This window comes from Podarcis vaucheri (assembly GCF_965113315.1).
Source record: "Podarcis vaucheri genome assembly, chromosome: 12".
Taxonomy (NCBI): domain Eukaryota; kingdom Metazoa; phylum Chordata; class Lepidosauria; order Squamata; family Lacertidae; genus Podarcis; species Podarcis vaucheri.
In genome coordinates, this window is record NC_138750.1 from 1,574,769 (window position 1) to 1,582,740 (window position 7,972).

Here is a 7,972-nt window from a genome sequence, read left to right on the forward strand (position 1 = left end):
GGCCCGGGTGCCCTCTCTGGCTAGGAGGTATTCGACTCCCTCTTCTCCCCATCTGGAGTCCAAAATCTCCGTGACCTCGTTGATGGGGTCTTGCTGCGTCACCCCTCGCGTCTCCGTCCGCTCCCGGAACGGACTCGGTGCCGTCCCTGGCTCCTGGAATCTGTGAGGTGCCTTGTAGGGAGTGAGCACCGACCTGTGGAACACCGGATGCATTCTGGAACCCTCCGGCAGCGCCAGTCGGAAGGCTACCGGGTTGATCTGTGCTTCGACTTGGTACGGACCAATTTGCTTGTGCCCCAACTTCTTCTTGGCTAGTGACCTGGTCGGCACTGCGTGGGCTGCCAACCAGACCCAGTCTCCCACTTGGATCTCTTCGCCAACCCGCCTGTGCTTGTCAGCTTGCACCTTGTAGGCGTGCTTAGCTAGCTCCAGCTGCCGTCTGAGTTGATCGTGTACCGCCTGCAACTCTGACGCGAACGCGTCCGCCGTCTGTGGTTCTCCGTCCCCCACTCTCTCCCGTCCCGGGAAGATTCTGGGATTCCTCCCATTGTTGGCGAAGAACGGCGTCACCCCTGTGGACACGTGCTTCGTGTTGTTGTAAGCGAACTCGGCGAGCGGCAGGTAATCCACCCAGGTCGCAGGTTGTTGATTGGCATAGCATCTCAGGTACTGCTGCATGATGGCATTGACCCTCTCTGCTTGCCCGTTGGTCTGCGGGTGTCTTGCTGATGCCAGATCGACCTTGACATTTAGAAAACTCATCAGCTTCTGCCAGAAATTCGAGACGAACTGGCGCCCGCGGTCGGACAGGATAGACCGCGGCAGACCATGCACTTTGAACACGTGATCTATGAACAGTTTGGCGGTTTGTTCCGCCGTGGCCACCTTCGCACACGGAATGAAATGTGCCATCTTGGTGAACAAGTCCACCACCACTAGTACAGCTGTCTTGCCTCTCGAGCTGGGTAGATCCGTAACAAAGTCCAGGGCCACTCTCTCCCACGGTTCAAACGGCGTTTGCAGCGGTTCCAGCAGTCCCGCCGGTGGTTTGTGCACCGGTTTGGCCCTCTGGCAGGTGTCGCACCTCGCAACGTAGTCCGCGACTTCCCCTCTCAGTCTGGGCCACCAAAAGTCCCTTGCGACTAATTCCACCGTTTTTTCCGTGCCAAAGTGCCCGGCCGTGGGTGCGTCGTGCAGCTGCTGCAGTACCCTGGCGCGAAGTTCGTCTCCCGGCACGTAGATGGCCCCTTTACGTAAGAGCAAGCCGTCTCGTATCTGGAACTCGTCGCCCTTCGCCGTGCCCTTGTGCACCTCTGCCATCTTCGCCCGCGCGAAGGAGTCGTCCTGCAACGCCCGCCGCACCGCATCCAGGTCTACTGTGGCTGAAGCGCACGCCCACGCTGTTGGCGCGAAGATGTGCATGGCTGCCGCTGGCTTCGCCTCTTCGAGGTATTGCGGTTTGCGGGACAGTGCATCCGCCATGACGTTGGTGTCGCCTGGGACGTACTCTATTCGGAAATTGAAGTCAGCAAAGAACTCCGCCCAACGTATCTGCCTCTGGTTCAGGAACTGAGCCGTGCGCCAGTGCTCCAGATTCTTGTGATCCGTGCAGACCTGCACCGTGTGCTTGGCGCCGATCAGGAAGTGCCTCCACGCCTTGAAAGCTGCATGAATGGCCAGCAACTCCCTGTCCCAGATGGTGTAGTTCTGCTCCGACTTGCTGAGCTTTCTGGAGTAGAACGCTCCCGGCCTCCAGACCCCCTGTGGGTCCCTTTGCAGCAGGACAGCTCCCACTGCTCTATCGGACGCGTCTGTCTCTACCCGCATCGGTTTGCTGGGGTCGATATGCAGCAGTTGCTCTTCCGACGCGAAGAGACGCTTGAGTGCCTGAAAGGACTGCTCCGCCTGCTCCGTCCAGATGAATTTCTTTTTCTTGGAGCTTAGCGTGTCCGTAATGGCCGCCGTCTGCATCGCGAACCCCTTGATAAACTTGCGATAGAAGTTGGCGAAGCCGACAAACCGCTGGACCTCCTTCCGATTGCGCGGGCTCTTCCAATCCAACACCGCACGAACCTTGGCGCTGTCCATGGCTAGCCCCTTGTCCGACAACTTGTAACCCAAGAAATCCACCTCCGTCGTGTCGAACTGGCACTTCTCCAGTTTGGCGTACAGTCTATGCTGCTGCAGCCTCTTCAGCACCTCCCGAACATCTTGGTCATGGGCTTGCTGCGAGTCTGAGAATATCAGGATGTCATCCAGAAAGCAGACGCACTTCTTGTAAAGGAGTCCCGCCAACACATGATGCATGAAAGCTTGGAAACAGTGAGAACCGTTTTGCAATCCAAACGGCATCACTCTGTATTCGTAGGTGCCCAGAGGCGTGAACATGGCTGTCTTCCACTCATCGCCCTCCCTCATGCGGATGAGATTGTACGCACCTCGCAGGTCCAACTTGGTGAACACGCGTCCCTTGCGCACCGTCGCTAGCAGGTCGTCAATCCTGGGCATGGGGAAATCAGAAGGCTTGGTCATCTTGTTTAAGAGGCGAAAATCCACCACCAGTCTTTTCTGGGGCGTGTCCTTCTTCTTCACGAAGAAAACAGGACTGCCCCCTACTGCCCTGGACTCCCGGATGAAACCGCGCTGCAAATTGTGATCTATGAACTGTTTGAGTTCCTGTAATTCGTCCTCAGACATGGAATACAGCTTCCCTTTCGGCAGCGTCGCCCCTGGTAGGAGGTCAATCTTGCAGTCATATTGCCTGTGCGGTGGTAGCTTGTCAGCCTCTTTCTCGCAGAAGACCTCCAAAAAGTCCGCGTATTTGTGGGGGACTGCTTGCAACGTTCCCAACTGCAGTTGTGATTCCTCCTCCTCTCCCTCCTGTCTGGGCAGGATGCAGTGTTCTGCGCAATAAGAGGAGCCGAAGATCAGCTGTCTCTGGTACCAAGCCAGTGTCGGACTGTGCCTGTCCAGCCAACTCATGCCCAACACAATGGGCGTGTCCGACAGTTGGGTGACATTAAAACTGATGACTTCCCTGTGGTTGCCAAGGCGCATCACCATCGGTGGCGTTTGCTTCACCACCTGCCCCCCTAGCAACTCTCTGCCATCCACTGTGACGACTTGCAGGGGCAGAGTGGCAGGCAGTAGCTGTATAGCGTGCTGCTCCACAAAATCCTGCGCTATAAAGTCTGCGTTGCTTCCAGAATCCACAGAAAGCGGCACTTCGATAGTGACGCCATCGGGTAGCTGGAGAGATGCTGTGAGCTGCACTACTGGTTTGGGTGGGAGGGGGTCCGTGGGTTGCAAGATCGCTGGGGACTGCTTCACTGATGCGTCTGGCTGGGCCCCAGTGCCTCTGTCTCCAGCCAGACATCGTCGTTTCCCTGCTGTGGTTCTCCTTGCTGCGTTGCTGCAGTCACCATTGCCGAGGCTGCAGTGTGCTTGTGGAGCCTCCGGGGACACTCTTTCGCCAAATGGCCTGGATCCTCGCAGATGTAACACTTCCTGTTCCCTCTAGGAGGCTTCGCTTTCACTGCTGTCGGTGCTTGGGCTCTGGCTGCTGACTGAGCCCTTGCACCTCCAACCTCCATCGGTTCCCCTCCCCCTCCTGGCGGAGGTGTGGATTGCGCACGCGCTGCTTCTCTTGGAACGAAAGAGAAACTTCTCGTTGCTTCGCGCCCTCCACGTCCTTCATCTCTGCACCAGGGACGTTCTTCCAGCCTCACCCCCACAGTCAGCGCCCTTTGGACCACCTCCTGCGTGCTTCGGGGCCTCTCCCCCCTTGCAATTTCATCCTTGACCGCTGAGCTTAGACCCTCCCAGAACAGGTCTCTGACAGGGGGCGAATCCCGGTCCCACTCTAAGGCACTGACCAGCGCAAAAAAGCGGGCGTGGTACTGCCGGACGCTTGCCCTCCCTTGTTTCAGTCCATGAATCTCCCGTCGGGCAAGATCCACATCAATAGTAGACAAAAAACACGCATCCATCGCTTTGATAAAGGCATCTGCATTCTGAAGCGCCGGATCTTTATCCCTCCACAAATTGCGTAGCCACGCTTTAGCATCCCCATGCAAATGGGATAGTATGAACCCCACTTTCTCTTCCTCATCTCTAAAGTCTTTTGCCAGCAGTTGCAGTGCGCACATTACGTCTGCTCGAAAATTGGGGTACTGTTGTAAATTCCCATCGAAGTGAGCCACAAGCCCTCCTGCTCTCCGTGCCAACCCAACCCCCTCCGGTCTGGGTCCTGGCTGCCCGTGTTTAACCCATGCTTCAAACCTGGCGTGGAGATCTCTGTAGGCGGCTGCCGCATCCTCCTCCCTCTTCTTGGATGCCATTACCTCCGCGTTCAATTGGGTACCTGCCTGTTGCAGCGCTGCAACTTTCTCTGCTTCCGTCATCTCTGCTAACCGTCGTGAGCTTGCTCCCAAACACCGATCCCCTCCTCCAGCTGCCTCTCTCTCCGCTGCGAGATATCAGGTGTCCGAAGCTTTTACTGAGACGGGTCTTACTGTCAGAGCTGCCACCCAGTCCCAGCTCACATAGGACCAAGTCCGCCAGCGTTCACTTTATAAGAGTCTTTATTAGGTTACAGGTTTCATTTCCGAACTGCAGCGTGCAGCTCTACACCTTCTGCCCTAGGTCGGCGAAGACCCGTCTGAGTCCCCGCCTCTTGCACACCAGCTTAATACCCTAGCCTTGCTCCACCTCCTTCGCCTCTCCCTACGTCTCTGGGTCCTTCTGCCCCCCTGGGCCTCCTCCCTTCTACTCTCCTCTGACGCTGACCCCCCTGATCCTTCTGCCTCCTTGCGGCGGGCTTTAGGACCTGGCTCACTCTCCGGGCTGCTTACTGCTCCAGCTTCCGCTGCATTTGAACTTGGCGCGCGCGCCCAACTCTCTACTTTCCTCTTAACCGTTGCCTCGCTCTCTGAGGAGGGCGTGACCACCCCTGACTCGTGCCCTCCCTCCTGCTGACAGCCTCCGGAACCCGATGCCTGGCTACCTTCCTCCCTGCTGCTCTCAGTCTTGAGCGTGGGTCCCGACTTCCAGCTGCTGCCGCCCTCAGTTATGAGCGTGGGTCCCGACTTCCAGCTGCTGCTCTCTGAATCTCCTCTGTTCCCTTCCTCCTGGGGTGTCCCCCCCGGATCCCCCCCTTGCTCTGCTCACTGGGGCTCCCTTTTGGGAGTCCTCTGACTCACTGCTTAGGCTTGGAGATCTCGGGTCGTCATCATCACTCATTTTCCCTTCGGATTCCTCCCCCTCGCTCTCTGCTTCCTCCCTTCTCTGCGTCTCTGCTCCTGAACCCCTGACACATACGAATAAGCTTTGATTGGGCTTTTTTCAATTCGCATGGTGTTATTTGGGTGTGCGCCAGAATCACACCAAAACCAAAGCAAAAGGGTGTTTTGCGTTCCAGCTACATAAAAAGAAGATGATAAAGCTCTGATTGGGCTTATTTCAAGTTGGTGTTTTTGGGGTTAGAATGCACATTCACCCAAAAATCGCAGTGACATGTTTGTTACCAGCCCAAATCAAGCATAGGTAAACATATGGTAACATCTCAATAGAAAAAGGTCGAATAATCTTCGATTGCCCTTTCGGTGTTCATTCACCCACATAGCAAAGTAAACTGTAAGAACCCTAAACAAAGCCACACAGGTTGTTTTGGGTGCGAGCTACATAGAAAGAATAATCTTGGATTGCGCTTACTTCATGTCGAGTTCTTAGCTCTTAATGCACATTGACACAGAAATCGCAAAGTGTGTGCAATGAGACCAAAATAACAATACACCATCCTTTCGCTTCCATATGCGTAGACAGCAGACGAATAAGCTTTGATTGGGCTTTTTTCAATTCTCATGGTGTTATTTGGGTGTGCGCCAGAATCACACCAAAACCAAAGCAAAGCGTTCCAGCTACATAAAAAGAAGATGATAAAGCTCTTATTGGGCTCATTTCAAGTTGGTGTTTTTGGGGTTAGAATGCACATTCACCCAAAAATCGGAGTGACATGTTTGTTACCAGCCCAAATCAAGCATAGGTAAACAAATGGTAAGATCTCAATAGAAAAGGACGAATAAGCTTCGATGGCCCTTTCGGTGTTCATTCACCCACATAGCAAAGTAAATTGTAAGAACCCTAAACAAAGCCAAAAAGGTTGTTTTGGGTGCGAGCTACATAGAAAGAATAATCTTGGATAGCGCTTACTTCATGTCGTGTTCTTTGCCGTTAATGCACATTGATACATAACTAGCAAAGTGTGTGCAATGAGACCAAAAGAACACAACACCATGTTTTCGCTTCCATATGCGTAGAAAGCAGACGAATAAGCTTTGATTGGGCTTTTTTCAATTCGCATGGTGTTATTTGGGTGTGCGCCAGAATCACACCAAAACCAAAGCAAAAAGGTGTTTTGCGTTCCAGCTACATAAAAAGAAAATGATAAAGCTCTGATTGTGCTTATTTCAAGTTGGTGTTTTTGGGGTTAGAATGCACATTCACCCGAAAATCGCAGTGACATGTTTTGTTACCAGCCCAAATCAAGCATAGGTAAACATATGGTAACATCTCAATAGAAAAGGTCGAATAAGCTTCGATTGCCCTTTCGGTGTTCATTCACCCACATAGCAAAGTAAATTGGAAGAACCCTAAACAAAGCCAAAAAGGCTGTTTTGGGTGCGAGCTACATAGAAAGAATAATCTTGGATTGCGCTTACTTCATGTAGAGCTTAGCTCTTAATGCACATCGAAACAGAAATCGCAAAGTGTGTGCAATGAGACCAAAATAACAATACACCATCTTTTCGCTTCCATTTGCGTACAAAGCAGACGAATAAGCTTTGATTGGGCTTTTTGCAATTCGCATGGTGTTATTTGGGTGTGCGCCAGAATCACACCAAAACCAAAGCAAAAAGGTGTTTTGCGTTCCAGCTACATAAAACGAAGATGATAAAGCTCTGATTGGGCTTATTTCAAGTTGGTGTTTTTGGGGTTAGAATGCACAGTCACCCAAAAATCGCAGTGACATGTTTGTTACCAGCCCAAATCAAGCATAGGTAAACATATGGTAACATCTCAATAGAAAAGGACGAATAAGCTTCGATTGCCCTTTCGGTGTTCATTCACCCACATAGCAAAGTAAACTGTAAGAACCCTAAACAAAGCCAGACAGGTTGTTTTGGGTGCGAGCTACATAGAAAGAATAATCTTGGATTGCGCTTACATCATGTCGATTCTTAGCTCTTAAAGCACATTGACACAGAAATCGCAAAGTGTGTGCAATGAGACCAAAATAAGAATACACCATCCTTTCGCTTCCATATGCGTAGACAGCAGACGAATAAGCTTTGATTGGGCTTTTTTCAATTCTCATGGTGTTATTTGGGTGTGCGCCAGAATCACACCAAAACCAAAGCAAAAAGGTTTGATTGGGCTTTTTTCAATTCTCATGGTGTTATTTGGGTGTGCGCCAGAATCACACCAAAACCAAAGCAAAGCGTTCCAGCTACATAAAAAGAAGATGATAAAGCTCTTATTGGGCTTATTTCAAGTTGGTGTTTTTGGGGTTAGAATGCACATTCACCCGAAAATCGCAGTGATGTTTTCTTACCAGCCCAAATCAAGCATAGGTAAACATATGGTAACATCTCAATAGAAAAGGTCGAATAATCTTTGATTGCCCTTTCGGTGTTCATTCACCCACATAGCAAAGTAAACTGTAAGAACCCTAAACAAAGCCACACAGGTTGTTTTGGGTGCGAGCTACATAGAAAGAATAATCTTGGATTGCGCTTACTTCATGTCGAGTTCTTAGCTCTTAATGCACATTGACACAGAAATCGCAAAGTGTGTGCAATGAGACCAAAATAACAATACACCATCCTTTCGCTTCCATATGCGTAGACAGCAGACGAATAAGCTTTGATTGGGCTTTTTTCAATTCGCATGGTGTTATTTGGGTGTGCGCCAG